The sequence below is a fragment of the Ictidomys tridecemlineatus genome, unplaced genomic scaffold (assembly GCF_052094955.1).
Source record: "Ictidomys tridecemlineatus isolate mIctTri1 unplaced genomic scaffold, mIctTri1.hap1 Scaffold_48, whole genome shotgun sequence".
Classification (NCBI taxonomy): Eukaryota; Metazoa; Chordata; class Mammalia; order Rodentia; family Sciuridae; genus Ictidomys; species Ictidomys tridecemlineatus.
In genome coordinates this window covers 1,928,556-1,951,371 of record NW_027523119.1, presented here as the reverse complement: position 1 = coordinate 1,951,371, position 22,816 = coordinate 1,928,556, and the positions used below count along the sequence as shown (strand labels likewise).

Here is a 22,816-nt window from a genome sequence, read left to right as displayed (position 1 = left end):
GTTGAAAAAATGTTGAACAAAGAAGTATCTTATTTGCATTATAGATTGTGTGTGTGTGTGTGTGTGTGTGTGTGTGTGTGTGTGTGTGTGTGTGTGTATTTGGGTGAGTCGGGGTGGTATAAAGTGGGCTTCTAGGTGAAAAAGAGTCAGACTGGGGAGGAGGGACCTGTGGTTGCTACAGAGCATTTCTGTGGAGGAATTTCTAAATCTTTTCAGCGCTACCTCTTCCAAAGGACATTTCACTTCTCTTGTAGGTAATGCACACTTGGGGTTATTTAGAATGAAGGGCCTTGTGTATTTCATTTTGATTGTGAATTTAAGAGAAATAAAGTTATTTCACATTTAAAATGTGATGATGCCAATCAATATTGGTGGAACTAGAAAGGGGACCAAGATTGTGTTTCTTGCTTCAAAATTTGAATTCCTTCCTTCCTATAAAGTCAGTGTTCCAAGGAAGTATTTCCCATGAATTTCCATTTCCTGATTAAGTTTTCCTAAGTGTACTTGCTTTGTACTCTGCAGAGGGAGTAAAGTGCATCTGCAATCAGCTTTCCCTCACTACAAAGATGGACGCGGAGCACCCTGAACTCAGGACTTATGCTCAGAGTCAACGCTGGTGGATGGGAGAGGATGAGTTCAATTTTTTCCAGATTTTTTCTCCAGCTGATGACTACTCAGACAACTTTGAAGGCAAAGACAGCTTAGAAAAGCAAGAAGGTGAGTTTGGCTGTCCTTTAGGATTCTCCTTCTCACACTTTGCTTGTAGCTTTTGCAGAGCACTGGTCTGGATTTGGAAGGATAAAGAGGAGGGGTAGAGAATGGACTATGACATAAAGACTCACTTTTAGCAAAATTCCCTGGTATCCAGGCAAGGAGACAACTTGTACTTATTTTTACACAGTATTTTCTTACCCATGGAGGTCCCTTGTTTTTACTGATGTTATTTTTTCTTTGAACATTGATGTTATCATGTGTCCTTTGTGATACTTATTGCAAATAAGTATACTCCTTATAGCTCAGTTACATATTTGGCTTATTTTCTCCTTATAGTTTCCTCTTTTCCACTTGTCTGCTGGGCCTTGAGGGCGGGGGTGTTATCTTTCATTCGTCTTAAGATTCTCTTGTGATGCTTGCACAGTCCTTTGTTCCATGAAACTTTGTTGAGTAGAAGTGTCTTGAATTCTCTTCATCAACCTTCTCTCTGCCACCCAGTTACTGACTTAATCAGAATCCATATTTAGGTAAGTGTGTTGATTAGATTGTTTACCATGTTTTGTGCCAGAGAGGGAACTTTTCCAAAACACCCACACTGGTCACATTTTATCTTCGCTAGTTGTATATGTATTTTGTAAGTCGAACTTTTTTTGAACTCAGGGGCATTCAATCAGTGAGCCACATCCCCAGCCCTATTTTGTATTTTATTTAGAGACAGGATCTGAGTTGCTTAGCACCTGGCTTCTTTTTTTTAATATTTATTTTTTTAGTTGTAAGTTGGACACAATCTTTATTTATTTATTTTTATGTGGTGCTGACAATTGAACCCAGGGCCTTGCACATGGTGGGCAAGTGCTCTACTGCTGAGCCACAACCCCAGCCCTAATGCCTCACTTTTTTGCTGAGGTTGGCTTTGAACTCATAATCCTCTTGCCTCAGCCTCCTGAGCTGCTGGAATTATAAGCATGGTATAAATTAAACTTTTGATCCATTAAAACTGGAGTCAGCAAATTACATCCTGTAGCAGCTGCCCATTTTATAAATAAAATTTAATTAAAACAGACACACTCTGTTGGTTATCTATTTGTCACTGTGACAAAATACCTGAGATAAACAACTTATAAGGAGGAAAGATATATTTTGGCTTCCAGTTTCAGAGGTTTCAGTCCATGGTCGGTTGGCTTCATTGCTTTTGGGTGTGTGATATGGTAGCACATCAACAGGAGAGCACATGGCAAAGACATAGCTCACTTCATGGCAGCTAGGAAATGCTTTTTTAGGAAGGGTGACAGGGAGGGGCCAGGGTCTCAATATCCTCTTCAAGGGCACGCCCTCAAGGATCTAACTTCCTTCTACTAAGCCCCACCTCCTAAAGGTCCACCACCTCCCAGTAGCACTGCAGGGGGGAAACCAAGCTGTCAACACAAGGGCCTTTCAGGATGTTCAGAATCCAAGCTGTAGCACTCACCTGGTATTTATGTGTTGTTTATTCTGCCTTCATGCTGCACTGGTGAATTTGAGCCATTGCAACAGGGAAGTTAAAATGAGACCATATGGTCCATAGGCCTAAAATAATCTCTACCTGGTCCTTTAAGAAAAAAGTTTCTTTTTATCTCATCTAGAAGAATACTTTAGGGTTTTTGCTGTGAAACTTACGTCATATATTCTAGATAGGAAGGTAAGAAAGTATTCATTTTAAAATGAGAATTTGAAAAAGAACTTCTAAAGATGTTTAATGAAATCAAAACTAGCTTGATGAAAGTTGTTCAGTAGTTCGTAGCATAACAGTATCCTTAAATCTGATGAAACTTCTGGTTATAGGAAACCTCTAGGTTATAGGAAATGCACAGGAGAGAGGAACATCTTCAGTTCCACCAGGGGGATGCCACGTGCAAGTCCAGCTTGTGTGAAACTCTACAGGAAGAATGACCTGATTTCTATGACAAATAAGGTGCAAGAAGACAAATCAAGAGGCAGAGATTAAAATATTCAAGAGATATTGCCCATCTGTTGGATTCTGATTTAAATCCTATACCAAGACTGGAGATGTAGTATAGCGGTAGTGCCCATGCTGAGCATTCCTTTTTCAGGGCCCCCAGGTTCCATCTCCAGCCCTGCAATCCCCCACAACAAACAAATGAAAAACTCCAAATCAATACCTAATTTTTGAGAAAGTAAGAAAGTTTGAACACTGGATAGTTAAAAAAAAATCAAAGACATTTTAAATAGTTTTAGTTGTGACTTGTTATAGAGATTTATAAAGAGGATATGCATTGTGCTAGCAAATTCTCTCCCTATGTGATGTTTTGATTCTGTCTTTGTGAACACAGACTGAAATAGCCTTTTAATGAATTACAACCAGAGAGGAGCCTATAGATGTGGGATCCCATACAAATATTTTTTTGGTTTTGTACCGGGGATAGAACCCAGGAGTGCTTAACCACTAAGCCACATCCCCAGCACCATTCTTCTATTTTATGTAGAGACAGGGTCTTGCTAAGTTGCTTAGGGCCTTGCTAAGTAGCTATGTCTGGCTTTGAACACATGATCCTCCTGTCTCAGCCTCCTGAGCTGCTGGGATTATTGGCATGTGCCACCTCATCTGGCTCAAGGATTTGTTTATTCATTCATCTGAATTCAGAGACAATAATCTTATAGCCTCCAAATATTATAAATGCCTCTCTGTGTGTATATTTCTGACTGTAGGGAGATCATTCTCCAAATTTAGTAATGATCCCAAACAGCCCTAGCTTGGGGATCTGTTTACAGACTGCATACACTTCCTAATGGATATATATTGAGTATTGTACTAGTTGAGGTATAGCTAAGTGCTATAACAGAGAGACTCCAAATTAATATGGCTTGAAGAGCACAGAAGTTCTTCCTTTCCCATGAGATAGTCCAGATGTATATGGATTGTCTAGGGATGGACCTCCATTTTTGGTCTGATGGTTGGCATCTCCCAGCAAACAGGAAGGGAGAAAAATGAAAGGCAAGGAAGTGGATGTGACCAGAAAGTTGCACACACCATTTTACTGATCTCCCATTGGTCAGAATTGACCACATGGCCAGACTTAGTCACAAAGAAAGCTGGGACATGTATTCTGTCACTGAGGGTTATGATCCCAGGTATAATTTCATGGGCTTATTAATGTAAAAAATAAAGGAGTGAATGGGTTTTGGTTAACAACGTGCCACAGTTACATCTCTCCGATATCCATCTCTCTTTCAGAAAGCATCACTGTACAGACAATGATTGACGTCTTACGGGACAAAGCAAGAGGAGTCTGCATAGACTCTGAATCTTTCCTCACCACAGCCAGTATAGTGTCTGTCCTGCCTCAGAACAGAAGCTCGCCATGCATTCACTACTTCATTGGGACCCCAGATCCTTCCAGGTTTGTTCAAGATACAGTCACAGAGAGAAAGCATGTGTATGCCTTGGAAGCTCATCATTGTGTTCATGCTGGCCGTGTCCTCCCCATGGGTAGCTAAGTCACAGTTTTCAGTCTGTTTCAATGTGGGCTGCATAGCACAGGAGCTTTGATTAAGTGGAGTGCTTGGCATAGTCACATGGTGGTTATTACGGTTGCAGAATTGTGTTTTAAATTCATCAAATAGTTACTGAGCATGTGTAATGGGCCAAACATTGTGCTATTTTGATACAGGGTTACAGAGATGAACAAAAGACAGGGTGTGTGTTGGGGGAGGGGGAGATGTGCCCAAGATTTATCAAAAGAACCAGTTCCTATGCATTATTGGACAATATGATCCAGAGGCAATACAGATTGAAGCCGCTTTCATTAAGATGTTGTGTTTTAGGGAAGAACTTTTTTCCCCAAATACTTTAACAAAAAACAGCATTGCACAGTGGCTAAGAACATAGCTTCTGAATAACTGGTCAGGATTTGGAATCCCACTTCTGTAAGCTCCCGTTCCTATAACTGTGTAGTGGGAATAATACCAGCCCCTACCTTTACATGCTTGTTAGGAGGATCACATGAGATGATCCAGGTAAGTACGTGGTAGGCTTAACTATTATGACTAATTAATTAATGATTATTAATTTTTTTGTGGTGCTGGGGATAGAGCCCAGAGCCTTGAGCATGAGGCAAGCACCGTACCCACCGAGCTAAATCCCCAGCCCTTAATTATTATTAATGAGGGCTCTCTCTGACCTACTAAGCAGACAGTTACCCCATCTCCTTTAATGTTCAGCTGTGTATACCACAGGTGACATCATCAGTGGCTTAGAGACGACCACTCAATGCCTTCATTCACTATTACAATAACTACATTCACTATTACAATAGCTTGGGGGGGAGATTTTGGGCCAAGATGCCTTGACCCAAACCTTTTATATCAGAATCTTCAGGTGGACCTTGAATCTGTCAGGTACATCTGATCCTCAGTATGAAAAGCCCTAAAAGACTGCCTACATCAATTGGTTCTCAGGTGTTTTTCAGGTGTTCCACTGACCACAAACCATTATGATTTTTGAATATCAGTTGTTAAACCTTTGAATTCACTACGAAAGAATCTGCAGCTGTTAAATTTCATTCCTTTAGATGCTGAAAATATTTATTCTCCTCTCGATTCAGGAATATGAGACAAGGATTGTTTTTATCAAAGGACTCTTTTTTTCCCCCTTCCTTCTGTCTTTCTCTGTCTTAGATGACTCAGGGGGAAAGCCAAGCACTTCTGACCTGATGGCCTCATTTTTAAAACTATTGCCAATATCAGTAGAACTTTCTAACACCATATGAAACTATTGAATTTAGTGTAAACTATTCCTTTTCTTTTTAATCTTTATTTTATTTATTTATTTTTATGTGGTGCTGAGGATCAAATCCAGGGCCTCATACATGCTAGGCAAGCACTCTATCACTGAGCCACAACCCCCGCCCAACTATTTTTAACTTTTCATTCACTCAACAAAAACTTACTGCATACCAAATATTGTGCTTGTTCAGTACTAGGGGTGAGGTGTGTGTACAAGAAAGAGGTGGCAAAGATGTAGTGGTACAGGGAAGAACTTTGCAGAGGAGAGGTGAGCACGGTGGGAGAAGTGAGGGTTTATTAGGTACAAAAAGCAGTAATGGCACTCTAGGTAGAAGAACTGCGTGTACAGAGGCACAGAGGCATGAAGTGGGGCACACAGGTTGATGGGCAAGTTTCCTCTTGTAGATGAGTCTAGGGATCAGGTTTCTATCTCTTCCTCCTCCCACCCTCCATAAACAAGCCCAGCCACCCTCACAGGGTCCCTAAAGGCCAGCTTCAACCACTCTGTGGTGTTCTGGGTTCTCCTTCTTTTTGATTCCAGCTGTTTTTTCTTGGGTTGATCTCTCAGTTTTGAACACTTGGTTCCATGGGCCCACCTTCCACCTACAACTTGGTCCCAGATTTAGGGCTCCTACCACCCTCCCTGCTGATGGACTGTGACTTGTTTTCTCCCCTATCACTGATGTCTTGGAGGACTCTGCTGGTCTGTGGGGTACACAGGGCATTTACGTTCTATTTTGAAGCATCTGAAATGTTCTGCTAAGATATTTGGACATTATTCTTTAGGAAACAGGAGTGGGTTGAACTGAACCAACTCTCTTGTTGAAGTCTCAGATACTTGCTTTAACTCTCCCTAGTTGTGTTGTCAGGAAATGAGTAGAAAGGAATTCTGTTTCCCAGCGAATTCTGTTTCTTAACATAAAGTTCAGGGCTTAATCGAATTACAGAAATGGGTTGAGAAATAGCCTTCTGATATTTAAAATGGAAAATTTCAAGTAATTCAAAAAGGAAATTATTCATGGTTAAATTAATTGAAAAGACCTTGTAGAAGATTAAGGCCCTTCCAGAAGACATTCATTTTTATCTTCCCTGGTTAAATGGGCTGTGTCTCCTACCGTGACTGTAGAACTGTCATAGGTTATGTTTTTCTTATTCAACATTTCAATGTTTCACTGTAATTGGGCATGCTCAATATTGTGCATTTTGTCAGCAGGAAGCATAATTACTTACTCTCAGTTTTTTTGGGTAGTAACACTGAGGAGGTCTTAGCTGACTCCTGCTAGTGCTAAAAATGTTAGACATTTTGGGGAGATAGTGTCAAAGTATCTTTTGTGGGTAGGATACTGGGAATTTATCTCAGGGGCGCTTGACCACTGAGCCACATCCCTAGCCCTATTTTGTTTTTATTTATAGACAGGGTCTCATTGAGTTGCTTAGAGCCTGGCCATTGCTGAGGTTGACTTTGAACTTGCCATCCTCCTACCTCAGCCTCCTGAGCAGAGCTGCTGGGATAACAGGCATGTGACACTGTGCCTGAACTCTCCTTCCTTCTTATCATGTACCAATTACCTTGCAAGTTTGAGAGTTGGAAAGAGATAAAAAAAAACTCAGAGTTTGAATGATTGAGGGACAGGAAAAGTCATTTAATTAGCTTTGTGGAGAAGGCAAATTCCATCATATTCATATTCCCTTGGGTCAGCTTGTGCCTTGATCACTGATGCAGTGATATTGATAGACTTCAGTGTACTGGTTCTGACCTTTGGAAGCCATTTTAATGGAAGCTAGTAGTCGTCAAAGCTTCTTGATAGGAATAACTGATAGAGAAAGAATACTTGGAGAGGTGTCTTGCCATTTTGAGACAGGGTAAGATGTAGAGTCTTAGAGAGTGCTCAAGGTAAGGAGAGCTGATCAGGGGTCTCTCTGACTAATTCCATGTTCTGTGATGCCACTATTGTCTTAAAAAGGGCCACAGAGGGAGTATTTATACCAAAGAATTCTACAAATACCATAAATTTGGGCTTATTATTTTTAAAGATGTAGTTGTCAGACCAGTATAGCACCGAGAGGATCTCATATACTAACCATTAAAGATATAGCATTAGTAAAACAAAAGGGTTAGAGAAGGTAATTTAAGAACCCTGGGTCATGGTGGGTGTCTCTCCTCCCTCTTTTTCTTTCTGAGCTTTCTTTGTTTCATTGTCTTCTCCCAATGCACTACCATTGAGAGGCTAAATTAGATTGGTTAAGACTGTGTCATTTGGATCTTTCAAATCTCAGCTGCGGGGGTTACCTTGTTGTTCTTGGAAACCCAGGCATCCAAGGTCAGCCTTGGCAGCCACATCAGTCCTGCCTGCAGATATACAGAGCTGAAAGCCCAAGGCAAATGGCTCCCTCCCCTCCTTTCATTTTGAACTCTTTCCATACTGCTTCTCTCCACCCTACACTTTGGACTTTCCAAACCTCCCAAGCTTCTGGATCCAAATCTCCATCCCCAAGGTCATCTTATGCTCCAAAATATTCTCTAAAATTCTCTTCACTGACTGGTTTTGCTCTCAGCCAGGTATGACCCTGACAATATGATTCAGGTGACATTGTCACACTAGAGCTAGAATGGCCCATAGATGAACCACTCAGAAGGACACCTGCCTTTTGAGGGAAACCAGTTGTTATAAATGCCTTTTAGATTGGTTCACAGTGTAGCAGATTTATCTGAGCAGGGGCTTGTGTTTTTCTTTCAGGGACTAATGATCCTCAGTGGATTTGCAGGGATTCTGGGTTACAAGACCAGCCTGGTTTCATTGCTGGGGAATGTCCACATCTTCAGCAAGAACAGAGCCACATTTGTGGCTGGAACTTTGTGGCTGGAATGGTTGACTGGCTTCAGATAATAAAATCCCAAGTCCCAGAAAACAAAAAGTCCTTATTTTTTGCAGTTTCACAATGTATATGAAAAATACCAACAGGATACAAGGTTGGGAAGTAGTGGGGAAAATAGACTTTGGATGTATAAGGTCTGAGTTTAGTTGTAGGTCCACTGTTGGTTAGGAATGTGACTTTGGACAAAGCACTAGGATTCTGTGAGCCTCAGTCATCTCACCTGTAAAATGGGACAGAAGTTTTGCCCTGTGTATTCACTGCTGCCTCCCTAACATCTATTGGGCACTGCCTCAGACCCAACATGTATTTGCTGAATGAATGACAAATGAACATGAGAAGAGCAGAGCCCGGAAATGCAAATACAAACACTAAAATTTGTGCTAGGCTGTAAAACTTTATAGAGATTTTCATGATTATTTTTTTGTTCTTCCAAATGAGAAAACAAATTATGGGAAAAAAAGATTTTTTTTTTAAACATTGGTTTGGTGCATCCACCAGAAGGTTCTGGAAAGAAAAATGGGCAGATAAGGCAAAGGTGCCACCAGTGGAACTGTTTCGTGGCTGTGTTCAAAGTGTCATTCAAGGCTAAACTTCCTGCACGTCTCTGAGTCAGATCTTGGAAGACCAAGCTGTGCCATGTGTCATGAGGCTGTGTGCCTCAGACCTTAGACCTGTCTCGTTGAGAGCTGAAGGTGACAAGGATATGGCTCCCTGTAGTCTTGTTCATGGTCTTCTTGGCTTCAGTGTCCCTCAGTAGAGTCTTTTTATTTTATTTGTTTATTTTTATGTGGTGTTGAGTGTCAAACCCAGTGCCTTATGTATGCTAGGCAAGTGCTCTACTACTGAGCTACAGCCCAGCCCCCTCAGTAGAGTCTCTTAAAGTACTCTTCTGGCTCTGTGATGCCCTTGGCCATTGGAAGCACTTCCTCCCTTTGGACATAGCATCTTATATTCATGTCATACTGTGGAAAGGCTGAATGACCACAGTGAGTTCTGTCTAGGTGACCTTTCTGAAGGTCATCCTCAGAATCCAGCCCTGGACTGTCTTGAGCCTCTCTGCTATGTGGCTGTCTGGAGTCTCTCTGCTATGTCCCACTTAGAGCCAACTATAGGACACACTCTGGGTCACTCCACATACACGATGAAGTGAGCCTCTTCCTGGAAAGGTGGTGGAGAGGAGTGGTCACCACCCAGTTTCAGCTTTGACACTAGTTAGATATGTGACCTTGGTCAAGTCATTTAATATTTCTGGGCTATGAGTTGCCATACATTTCTTCAAGTGGTATTGAAGAGGCTGCCATCTAAGGTTCAAATATGGGAACATGCCAGGGGAGCTCCTTATCCATTTGGATTTTTAAAAAATTTTATTAATGGTGTCTTTTTTATATAACTTTATTTTACTTGTTTATTTTTTTTATTCAGTGCTGAGGATAAAACCCAGTGCCTGGGTGCTAGGCATGTGTTCTACCACTGAGCCGCACCCCCAGCCCTCACAGTATTTGGAGCCACCAAGTTAGCTAGGTTCCCCTTTTTGGGATATAGTACATAGGTACAAATGATCAAACCTGAATTATAGATAATTTCCAAATTCTAATTTAAATTAATATTAATATTATTGCAGTGTATTATCAAAAATTATTATATTCCTTATTCTATAAATAATTTTATTTTAAAATTTTTATTATTTATATAATTTATTGAATCTCAAAAATTCTTCCTTTAAACACCTTTACAAATTTATGCTTTGTGTTTTTAGCAGTCAAGGATGCTGACTTCCTCACAGAGTATGGAAAGAAGTTTTTGGAACTCTTAGGCTGCTTAAAATATTATGGGCACCTGCTCATATTTTTATTTTTAAGATCAAACAAATAGATGGGAGGTCTGAACATACAGTACCTCTTATTTTAGAAAAGCTCCTAGACGCTTTCATGAGTTAAACTAATCTCCATATTCCAGTGAGCTTCGACTGGGTTTGAAGTTATATCAAACAGAGCATTCTTTACTACCAGTGTCCTGTATATTGGGTGCAGAAGACTGTGACTGTGGGTTGAAGTGGAGTTACAAGTTCACAGGTCTTAGGACAAAGACATAGAATTGGCAAGATAGCTTTAGAAGCTGGAAGAGACCATTTTAATCCAGGTGAGCCCAAGAAAGAGAAAACATCAGCCCCCAGTTGGTCAGAGGCGGAGAGAGTACTCATGCCCCTATTCCCAGTCCCAGTCTGTTCTTTGTCTCACGTGTCAAAAGGCAACTCAGCCCAGTAGGTGCTGCCAAGATGTCTCTTTCCAGCCCCTCTGGCAGGCAAGGTTCTCCCTTGGGGTCAGTGTATCAGAAGAGACACCTGGTGAGCAAGGCACTTAGGTTCCAGAAATATAAAGGCAGGTTTCCAATAAGGAGGTTACTCCACTCCAGCTTTAAGTGCTAGATAACAAAGATGCTGTGTGGGCCTGTAAGAAGTAGCAGGTGAACATCATCGAGGCCTGGGGCTGGGAGACAGGTCTCCTCTCCAAGGGCCCCCCCTTGTAGCCAGGGTGCAGTGGGCTCTGCTGGAGCCTGCAATTCCCTGGGCTGCTGGTGCTGGGGCCGGCACCAGTCCCACTACAGAGCTTCACACCATGGGGAGCCATGCTGTCACTGCTCTACCCAATGCGGAGCCCTATGACTGAGTAGGTGTGGACTCAGGAGTGGGCTTGGGCCCTCCAGGCCCCTGTCAGCAGAGGGTCTCTATGTTAGTCACAGAGCCTGCCGGCCATTGTGTGGCAACTCCTGTATGATGTACACTGGCTTTTGGAAACACTCTTGGCAGGGCTGGGCTCACTGGCAGAGTGTGTGTCTAGTGAGCATGAGGCCCTAGGTTCAGTCCCCAGCACTGGGAAAAAATCAGGAACCCCTCAGAACACCCCTGGTGCTATCTGGTCCTGCAGGATCTGATAGGACTCTTGCTGGTTGGGATGTAGTTGTGTCATTGGAGACCAGAGGGACCCAGAGACAGCTCTGTATGCTGTTCTGTGCTGAGCACACTCTTTTTCTCTCACTTCCCAGGTAATCAGAATTGGTTTTGACAGTTTGAAGTTTTGTATTAATTCATTTTTCATATCCAACAGTCAGTAGAAGGGAAAAGGAACAATCATTTCCAAGAGACTGTAGGGGGTGGAAGTGTGTCTTCCCTCTGCGTAAGTAGCTTCCCTATGTCTTGGGCGACTTTCTTTGATGGTAGCTAAGGAGGGATATGCCTTGATTCCACCCAGGTTGGCCCACCTTGTGTTCCCCAGCAGTAGGGCAGAGGAGGGGACCATTCTTCCATATGAATGATATGTATCACCTGCAGAGGACAGCAGAGTCCCCAACAGGCATCCTTAATTAGTACCACTCACTCCATCACCATGGGGTGCAAATTCTCATTGCCTTTGACATGTAGGTTAAATTAGATGCTGTGACCAGTGTCAGTGCTCTCTCAACCCCTTTCCTGTGATCATCTCAGGAAACTATCAGAGAGGTTATTTCCCACTACTGTTCTCTATGACTGTGCTTCTCAGACCCAGATGTTATGAATCCCCCGGGATCTTGTTAAAATGCAGATTCTGCTTCAGCGGGACAAGACAGAGCAGGGATGCTGATGCTGTAAGTCCAAAGACACAGCTAGGGGAGCAAGGGTGACTGATCACCAGTCCTTTTCAGATCATGGTGCACATGAATGTATTTTCAGGGCACAATGGCAAGGTTGCTCTGGCTGCCTCACATCTTAACACCTCTGGGCTGAAAAAGTCAGCATCCAAGCTCACTTCTAACCCAATGGAGTCTCCTTGGAGTGAAACAGGGTACACCCATGGAAGGGCAAAGTAAAGTCCAAATCTGATAAATTGAAAACACATGAGATGTGCACGTGGCTCACGCCCTCCTATCTTTACTGCAGGTGCTGCCCCATGGCTTGGCTAACATCAGACCACAGGTCCAGCAGTGCCCATACCTACCAGGAGTGCCCCTCTGCCCAGCAGTGTTTTCTCCGGGTGAAGGGAGAATAAGTGTCCTTCCCAGTGTTCATCAGCTGTGACACTGACCTGGAATGCCAGGCCACAGCTTTTGACATGCATGGCTCTCTTGATGTATGTGTGTGTGTGTGTGTGTATGTGTATGTATGTGTGGTTGTGTATGTGTGTGTGTGTGTGTGTGTGTGTGTGATGATGTGTGCAAGCCACGCACAAAGATATTCACACACGCCTGCCTGCCAGACATCAGTCCTGCCAGAAGAGCTGGATCAAAGAATAAAGGGGCATCAGGCCCCTCACTCTGCCCAGCACCTGCTTTCACACAGCCAGATTTCTGCTTCTCTGCAGGTGTCCCCTCTGGGATCTCTGGGAATTTCTGCTTCATCTGTCTTAATCAGTACACTCCTTGAGGCTGTTAGAGATCTTACGAAGATTTTCCAATGAGAATCTTAAAACCAAAAGACCCTTCCTTTCCAGGAGAGAAAGGGGTAGACCTTTCATCTCAAAATTGACCATCCATTCCATCCTTTTCCCAAAACACTATGTGTCTTTTTGCCTCACTTTATACAACTTAAAAGAGTTCTCTCGGATGCTCTTTTCAGGACAGAAAAAAGTCTGTTTCAGTGTCTCCTCACTGTAAATAGAAAAATTTGCAGCTTGTAAATGGCTGTTGGTTTTATTAAAATAGCTACTAAATCATGCAGTGTGTTTCTCTTGGCACGAACCCACCTGCCACGAGTTGGCACTGAAAATGATTGCTGAATAAAGAGACAGTCTCTGGGTGTCCTCGTGCCCTATGCTCAGTCTGACTGTCCTTTCTTTCCAGGTCCATATTCAAGCCTTTCATCTTTGTTGATGAAGTAAAACTCGTTCCCAAAGCAAGTCTCCCTGTTTTGGGGACGATGACCCTGCTAAAAAGGAGCCTCGGTTCCAGGAGAAACCAGACCGCCGGCATGAGCTGTACAAGGCCCACAACTGGGCACGTGCTGTCATCGAGAGTGACCAGGTGAGCCTGGATAAGGGTTCAGGGAGAGTAATGAGGTCCCTGAGGAAGGAGTCAGGGAGTCTGTTAGCCTCCTCTACTCTTGGCCAGTCTCCTCCCGGGCAGCCAGGTTCTACAGGCCTTCCTAGAATGCTGGTGCTCGTTTTCCTACCCAATCTCCTGAAACCAAGTAAAACAAAGCCTTTGCTTCTCATGTTCTGGAATTCAGTGGGCCAAGCTCTCTCTTATTTACTGTTGACTTAGGAGGAATAGAGATGTGCAGTTCTAGAAGGGAGACCTGCTTCTGTGCTTTCTTAAAATTCTTTGCAACCTTTTAGGGCTAAGAAGCTATACTTGATTGGCAGAGCTTTATTTAAAGATGCAATCATATGCCATTTCCAAAAAGTAATTCTCCAAAAATGCTCTGGAGACGGATGGTGGTGGTGGCTGCACAACCACCATGTACCAAATTCTATGTTAAGCATATTTTCCCATACTACCGATATCATTTAGAAAAAGATTCTCATATTCCCAGTTTTTCTTTCTTTCTTTCTTCCTTCCTTCCTTCCTTCCTTCCTTCCTTCCTTCCTTTCTTTCTTTCTTTCTTTTTTCTTTCTTTTTTTTCTTTTAGAAAAAGATTCTCACATTCCCAGTTTTTCTTTTCTTTTCTTTTTTGTACGAGGGATTAAACCCAGGGGCACTTAACCTCTGAACCACATACCCAGTCCCCCCTTCCCTTTTTAAATTTAGAGTCAGGGTCTCATTGAGTTGCTTAAGGGTTCACTAATTTGCTGAGGCTGTCTTTGAACCTGTGATCCTCCTGCTGCAGCCTCCCAAGCCGCTGGGATTACAGGCACATGTGTTTCACCATGCCTGGCTAAGTTCACATTTATTTTTAAGAGTGAGTACTTTTTCAAAGTCAAACTGCTTCTATTATCAAAGCTTGTTTAATAAAGTTTCTGACAGGGCTTATTTTCTAGGTGTATGACAGAAAGCCCCAGGTAGACTCAAAATGTCACCTACTAGTGTCTGGTTTTGTGGGTATCAAGCAATGAGAATGTAGGGCAGAAAGAGCCCATGGGATCGCTGGGTTTTGAAATTTAGAAATGACTCTTGGGTTGAACCAGGAAGTAGTGGATGAGTAAGGAGAGTGGCTTCTCAGTTCTGGGACTAATTGGGTAAATGAAAGCCTTCAGTGTCACCCACTGTAAATGAGCGAGTACTTCTTGGAGGAAGAGCTCTTACCATCTCCTAAAAAGAGTGCTCAGGAGATAAATATTCATTGATCATTCAGCAAACATCTTTGCAGTATACCTACTATGTCCCAACCATTGGGTGGCACCATTGCAGTACATTGTTGCAGTACACCTACTATGTCCCAGCCATTGGGTGGCAGTTGGGCACAAGTTGCCCAAGTGTTGACGTAGGGAAGGACCTGCTTGAGGGAAGAGTCACTGTACAATGGGGGAAAGTATCATGAGATGGAGGAGTGCAGGTAATTCAGTCTGGCTGAAGACGAGGAAGAGATGAGGCAAGAGGTCAGGCCCACAAGACCTTGCTTCTCATCAGGGCCTTCCCTGAATGCCGCTCAGGAGTCTGGATTTTATCCTGAAGCAGCCACATTCTAGAATGGTCCTCGTGGTAGTTGTTTGGGAACAGACCAGAGTGGGTGGATGGGACTGTGAGCAGGAAGCCAGTAGAACTCCCGAGGCTCAGTGTCCACAGCCACAATCCCACTGTTCTGCTGACTGTGCAAAGGCCATGTCTTTCCTCAGGAGCAGGGTCGAGTGCTGAAGAAGATCATGATGGAGCTGGAAAAGCAAGGCCTGGAAGCCATGGAAGAAATCCTGAGCAGCTCTGAGCCCCCAGACCCCGCCCAGGTGGGGGACCTTTTCTATGACTGTGTTGACACGAAGATTAAGTTCTTTAAGTGAAGTGAGCATTCCCTTTCCCCTTCTTATTTAAAACTTCCCACCTGACTAAATGACCAGCAAAACAAACACTCTCCTGTTTGAGTAAAATGAGAAAAGTTATCAGGTGGTCTCCTTTTCTGAAGCCAGATCCAACTGTTACCTTGTGTCTCTAAATGTCCCTTTCTCAGCCGTGTAGGTCCCCTTCCTTTGCAATGTAACACGTATCCTTCTGCCTCTTGCGTTCAGTTGTGTGACAAATTGTGGATCTGAAGCTGCTATTGTATTTCAGTGACAATGGACACATTAGCCTCTGGCAGGACTAGAGTTCATGGAGGCTTGAAAGACAGGCTCTGCCATGTTGAGTTGGTGGGAAAAGCAAGCTCTTTTGAAGTCTTAGTCTTTCAGTACCCGTTTCTTCCAGGTTAACAAAAGGCGTTTGTTGGCTCACACAGGCTCCTGTGTGTGTGGAGGGCAGGGGGCACCTCCCCAGTTGCTCTTCACCTGGGCTCATGCCTGTGGGCACTGCAGTATCCACAGGTGTTCCCTGGGGAACGAAGCCAATGGGAGGGAATAAAGGGGCTTCTCAGCTGCCCCAGCTGTGTCCTGGTGTCCATGATCTCCAAGGAACTGATTTCCATGCGCTGTACTCGTGTGTGGTGGACACAACCCTGCTTCATATGCAGGAGAGCTGGGCAGCACTGTTAGCCAGAACCTATACAACTTAGAGATTCAGGGAGCCGTGCCAGTGACCTCCGAGGATCGCCAAGTGGGTCTCCCAAAAGACATGCTGCTATCTCTACAGAGCAGTGCACCTACCAAGTAGATGGGGCCTTGGGTAGGGATGACTCCTGGTCTAGTGACCAGCATCTAATCTAGGATTCATTCAGTGGCCCTGCAGTGTAGTCCCACCCCATGCAACTGTGACTCTCAGCTAATGAGGGAAAGAAAAAGAAAAAAAATCTTGACTGTTTAGATTGCAGTTGAAGTTGCTGGGATTCGAGCAGTTGCTACTTTATCTCAGCAGAGAGACACCAGCTGAGCTGATCTGCTTCCAATATCATATCCACATAAAGGATTTGACCCACTAGTAGAGCATAGGAAAGTAGGCAAGGAAGACCAGGTGGGCTCCATACTGGGCATTCAGAGGGCAAGAAGGTGACAGACAGATACAAGAGGACATCTCTGTGGGGTCACAGTTCAACTCCACCCCTCCTACCCAGCCTGTCAGAACCCACACATGGGTGTCTAAAGCAACTGACCACCTGGATCTTCCCCCTTAGTCCTCATGCCTTACAGCTGCTTCCAGACTGGTAGTGGAAGTGTGCGGGAAGTGGTGGGGCTTTCTTTCATTTATGGAACTCTCTCCCAACTCCCACAATGACAAAGTGGCAGAGATGACTGATAGGAGTGTCTGTTAATAGAGCAGCTAGCAGGAGAGTGCTCTTTGGGTCTAATGATGCTTCACCATCCTTGACATGATTCTAGCAAAAGGAAATATTGGATAAGTAGACTTGGAAATGGCGCAGGGGTAGTCATTCCTTAGCAGCTATGTCATAGCCCATGAGGGCTGAAAGTGACACAGCCGCTCATTATGTGGGTGGAATACCAAGGATCAGAGATTTTTTAACGTTTTTCTTTTCCTTTTTTTTTTTTTTTTTGTTGTTGTTCTGGGGATGAAACCCACAGTCTTGAGTATGCAAGGCAAGCACTCTCAAATGCTCTCTTCCACTGAGCCTTGTCCCCAGCCTCAGAAATTTTATGGGAATGAATATTTTCTTTCTACAACTCTCCTTCAAGAGTGTATGTATATATTTGCCATGAACTTTCTATTCAGCAGTTTGTAAATTCTGTATGTAAAATCACTAAGTACAGATTGGAAGGCTATTTCAGCTGACAAAGTTTATGGCAGCCAGTAGTGGCAGCCTGTAGTGTAGATTTGACCTGAGCTTTCACTGCTGATGAGTTGAGGGTCTCCTTTTAGATGAAGTGGCCATTCTAAAAGTGTCTATAGCTGCTAAAGGGGAAAAGGATGAAGTTCGAAAATGATGTATGTACTTACCTTCCAAAGTCTACCTGAGGAGTGGTTATTTAAAATTAGGTGTTGCAGAAATCCTATCTTTCGATGCATGTTCTCACCTGCACAGGTTAGGAAGCATTTTATCAGACCTGACCTGTCTGAGATAGTCAGGGTAATACAGGATTTCATCAGAAGTCTAGTGCAAATAAATCACACCAAGGCCTGCTTTTATTACTATGGCCCAAATCACAGATGACTGTTGTCTTAACCCAGCCAGTTGTGCAGTGGGAAACACAGTGGCTACTTCTGTTTGTGGACATTGCAGGCAGGAAAGGGCCAACTGTACATCAATCACAGCTGTAATGTTGATGTCTTACCACTAGAGGGTGTGCCTGCCCTCTGTGTGGGCCTAGTGCCTCCCAGCAGGCAATGGAGGTGGGGGGTCTGTGTACAGTCAAACCTGAATAGCAGTGCTCAGGTTTCTTTGTGCATTTGGGAAGGGTGGGGAAAGACTACAGAGAGCAAGCAGTCTGCTGATGTGGCTGTACTCACGTTTAGTGACAACAGTCAGAAATATGTTGTTGAATTTTGAGTAGGCTGTTGTAGGGGGAATGTTTGCTTTTAAATGCTCCTAACAGATTTTGCTTTGGAAGAATGCTTATTACATGGATAATTTCTTTTCCAGGGATTGCTCTTCTGAAGGCTATATAGGAAAAATGATTATTCAAGATGAAACGTGAAACTAATGTTTAAAGGTCACCATGTGTAAATAGCTTCCTAAATGCCATTTGTATATCTATTAAGAAGGTAGGGTGCCAGTGCATGCTTTGTGCAGAAAGAAGTCATGGCCATACAGGACAGAATCTCTCCCCCACCTCCCCTGTAACCTATCATAAGCTAGTTAGTCTTGTCTATTAGGTGGGATTTACCATAAGTGAAGACGGCCCTCAGATCAAAGGCAGACACTCCAGTGAAAGTAAGTTAGCAAAGCAGAAATAATAGTGCTTTCATTTTTGGAGGTGGCTTGAACCTTAGGTAGAATAAGGACATAATCAAAATTATGGAGATTCATTAGTGCCCTGTAATGTAAGACCTGATGTTATTATTAGGAGCTATTACAAGCTAACAGAGCAGGTATATGCCTCTTAGAACTTAGCAACTAAGTTCCTTTACTATTGGATGAATCATTAGGTCTAAAAAGTAATTGTTGACTAAGCAAATGACTATGCATCCTAACAGATGTCATCTCACCTCCATACAGGTGACACATAGCTCTGGCTGATAGCAGGGAAGACAGGTGGGACCCTGTGTCTGTCATGAGGTCTCTAATTCCATTCCTGATTGGAGACTCACCCATCCTTTATTGGAGATGTCTTCAACTGAGCTCTTAGCTTTAGGAAGCACAGGGAGAAAAAAGCGAGGGGACCCACCTCACTGGGCATGCTCTCTGGGAGGGGGAGGAGTGGCAGGTCACACGCCTGGCTGCCCTCCTTAGGTTTTTGTCAAAATGTGCTTTATCTGATTGACACCATACATCTTGAAATGTCACATGCAGAATTCTTGTGGGAACTAATATATATGTTTGCAATCATGTTGTGAGAGTTTAAATGTATTAGCTGGAAAATGCTACTGGCAGTGAATTATATAAAAGAAAATCTTCGTTTCCTGCAGTGGGAACTGACCATGTAGTCTTAACAGTCTTTTGTACAACTATCTACAAACCAGGTGATGTCCCTTTATCCAGTGCTTGCCCTTGGGATTGTCTCTAAATGCATTAAGCATACAATAAAAAATACTGAAGTTAATGTCCAGTGGCCTCTTCTGTCTTGTGTTTCATGAAAAAAAATGCTGGCATCAGTCAGCACACAGGAAATGTGTAGAAGGGGATGTGTTTTCTGCTGGAAATCTTCAGAAAAAAACAATCAACTCAAAAATTTCCTGCATTAGGTACCATTCTTTGGGTAAATTCATTCTTTAAAAATAAACACAAAACTACAATGAGAAATCAAGTCACATCCATCAGGATTACAACTTAAAACAAAAAGTAGCCACTGTAATCCTTGTAGATTACTGATGGGAATGTAAGATGGCACATCCATTGTGCAAAATAGTATGGAGGTTGCTAAAAAAATGTTTTAAAAAAGGGCTACCATGTGACCCAGTGATTCCTCTTCTAAGTATCTTTACAAAAGACTGGAAAGTAGGGCCCAAAAGATATATTTGTACTTACAGGTTCATAGTAGCATTATTTACAATAGCCAAAATGTGTAAATAAGTATCCATAGATGTATGGATGGATAAACAAAATGTAGTATAAGCATACTGTCAGGGAGCCGCTCTGGAAAGGAGCTAGGTACACACCTTTAAGTCCTGAGCGAGGAGGTACTGAACAGGTATTGCACTGCAATGTGTTTGGACACTACCTCCACTGATAAGAGAGGTGCATCTCCAGGAGTGGGTGTCACCCAATGAGGTTGGATCACACCCCACTTGTTTCTTGTAACCCTACCCTTGCCTAATTTGAGTGGCTTCTTCCCAATAAAACCCAAGTTCCAGGAGTGCTTCTCCTCTTTCTTGCCTACCTTGCCCTTCCTGTAGGAGCTGTGGCTGAGGAGCGGTCATTGAACCCAAAAAAGTACTTTCTGTGTCTGTGTCTTTATTTAGTCAGACAAAATTCACTTGGAGTGATGCTGACCGGTTTAGCCATGTTCCATGACACCATACGATAGAATAGTCTTCAGCTTTCAAAAAGAGAAGGAAATTCTGACCCATGCCACCACATGTATGAACATTCAGGACGTTATGCTGAGTAAAATAAACAAGTTACAGGAGGAAGTGTACAATTCCATTCATGTGAAGTACCCAGAGTTGTCAAATCTAGGAGAAAGAAGAGGAAGAGTGGTTGCCACGGGTTGGGAGGAGGGAGAAATAGAGGATTGTAGTTTGATGAGTACAAAGCTGAAGTTCTACAAGATGAAGAGTTCTGAAGTTGGGTGGTAGTGGTGGCTGCTTAACAGTGAAGATGCCCTTCAGTTACACTGGACACTAAAAACAATCAAGATGGCAAATTTTATGTTGTGTATTCACCACAATTTTTTTGAAAGAAAAAAAGAACTAGAATTGGAAGTCTAGAGTCTAGATCATCAGAATGGCTGATGCTATCTATGCTGAGTCTCCTCCTTCTAAAGGTTTAGCAGCTCCATGACACAAGGATGCCTCTTAAAAAAAAGTTCTCTCCGCTCTTATGGCATGCAAAATTGATTGTCTGGTTCAGGAAATAGAACTAAGCCACCTGCAACAAGTGACCCGAGTCAACATCAGATTAGATGATTGCTCCATTGACATAAGGAATTGCTACTTTAAATTTTATTCCCACCTATTTCTTTTTCATTAAAGTAACACACTCCTGAAAAGCTCCAAGAGTAGGTATGAGTTTGTAGGGTTGCTATAACAAAATACCCCAGACTGGATGGTATAAGCAGGAGAAATTTATTGTTCCATGGCTTTGGAGCCTAAATGTGATGTGCAAGATCATAGTGTCTGTGGGGTTGGTTCCATCTGAGGCTGTGAGAGGCAATCTGTTCCATGACTCCTGACTAGCTTTTGGTGCTTTGCTGGAAATCTTTAGCATCATCCCAACCTCTGCTTTCCTCTTATACCACATTATCACTGGGTGTATGGCAATACCCAATTTTCCCTTTTTATAAGAAAACCAGCCCTATTGAACTCAGGGCCCACTTCAGTATGACTTCATTTAAAACAATTATATCTTCAGTGATCCTCTTTCCAAATAAGGTACCATCCTGAGGTATACTGGAGCTAAGGACTTCTATATATGAATTTTGTGGGGACATAATTCAACCCATGACAGAATGGGTTCATGAAGGATGTCAATGCTTTGGGGGGCATAGTCTGGGATTCTGGAACTCCTAGAAATTCTGGAAGAAAATCTGGAACTCCTGGAAGAGCTTCTGGAATCTACAGTTCTTCTCATGAAGTTGTTCCTCTCACCTCTCCCATTCTTAATTTCCTAAGGGGTGCCTCAGTGTAAAGGTCCTTCAATGTATAGCTCAGCTCCTTTACCACCTGCCTGGACTTTAGAATTCATCACCTACTTTGTAGATTATCCTGGGCCCTTGCTCTTTTTCCCCACTCAGACTGGCCTTTCTTGGTCACTAAAGAGCTTATTGGTACCTCCATCAATATGGCAGCAGGAAAAAAAAAGTCAGTTCCTTAACTCATTAGGATGCAAAGCATGTAGTAGCTAGCTTTCAAATTAGTTTCTAGATGAGATTTATTTTTGAAACATCTATGAATTTTAATTACCCCTCCTGCTTTGTTATCCCACAGCAAAGCTAGTGAAGTGTGGTCCCAGCAGCTCAGCCAGCGACTAAAGGGAGCAACTGGGATGCAGCCAGCAGAGCCCTGTTTGTGAATGAGCAAGAAATACGTGAACTGGTGGCTCCTCAGAGGGAGAGGTGTGCCCTTGCCTGACTGAAGTGACCAAAGGGTCAGGGCCTGCTCATGTGATTTCATCTCTATATGCCCAGGTACACATCTATGTAATGCAACTAAAGCACAGGCCAAGTAATTTACTTTCCAAAACTCATATGAGATGATAGAGACTCAAATCTGTGTGTATTTTCTAAGCTCTCATCCTGAGTCAGCTCACCTAGCAGATAAGCCAAATCTCCCCCAGAGCAGGCTTCAGAGTCTACCTAAAACAGTCTTAATGGAGTCGGAGATGGTTTTGCTTCACACAGGAGGCTCTTTGGAGAGGTTTGCTGAATTAAGGAAGTGGGGGTCCAAGTGCATTTTAGGCTGAAAGTCTTTTTTTCCATTTTAATACAATTTAGCAGAATTTATGAACAATACACTCTGCCCATTCTATATAAATAAAACTAAATAAATATAGTTACCTACTTTATTATTATTATTATTAGGTACTGGGGATTTAACCCAGGAGCACTTGACCACTGAGCTACATCCCCAGCCTTTTTATTTTTTAATTTTGAGACAGGGTCTTGCTGAGTTGCTTAAGCCTCACTAAGTTGCTGAGGCTGGCCTTGAACTTGGGATCCTTCTGCCTCAGCCTCCCCAGTTGCTGAGATTACAGGTATGTATCACCACACTTGGCTAATTTTAGCTACTTTTAAAAACACACCTGAAAAGTACCCCCCAACCCCTAGGCTTGGTTCAACCAAACACTCAGTAAATTAGCTCAAAGAAGAAAGGCTCTCTTTCCATCATTGTATGTTATAGCAAGCACGAAGTCCATGTAAACATCCATTTTGTTGTGGCCTTCTCAGAAGCTCTTCCAATCCTTAAACTTCTAACCCTTGGCTTTCCCCTGGAACAGTGGTGCATGCCTATAATCCCAGCAACTTGAGAGGTTGGGGTAGGAGGTTTGCAAGTTCAAAGCCAGCCTAAACAAAAGCTAAGCAACTCAGTGAGGCTCTGTCTCTAAATAAAATATAAAATAGGACTGGGGATGTGGCTCAGTGGTTGACTGCTCCTGAGTTCAATCCCTTTGCCCCCTCCCCAA

At 43.0% G+C, this 22,816-nt stretch overlaps 1 pseudogene across 1 annotated transcript in view; it reads left to right on the top strand.

The window, feature by feature from the left end:
- LOC144373764 (secernin-1-like) overlaps window positions 1–15,499 on the top strand; it is a 50,233-nt pseudogene extending 34,734 nt beyond the window's left edge. Inside the window, exons 4-7 of the transcript XR_013433316.1 lie at window positions 523–717; window positions 3,947–4,112; window positions 13,186–13,365; window positions 15,117–15,499. The product of XR_013433316.1 is annotated as a secernin-1-like (transcript). The remainder of the gene's footprint in view (window positions 1–522; window positions 718–3,946; window positions 4,113–13,185; window positions 13,366–15,116) is intronic.
- Window positions 15,500–22,816: the final 7,317 nt, after the last annotated feature.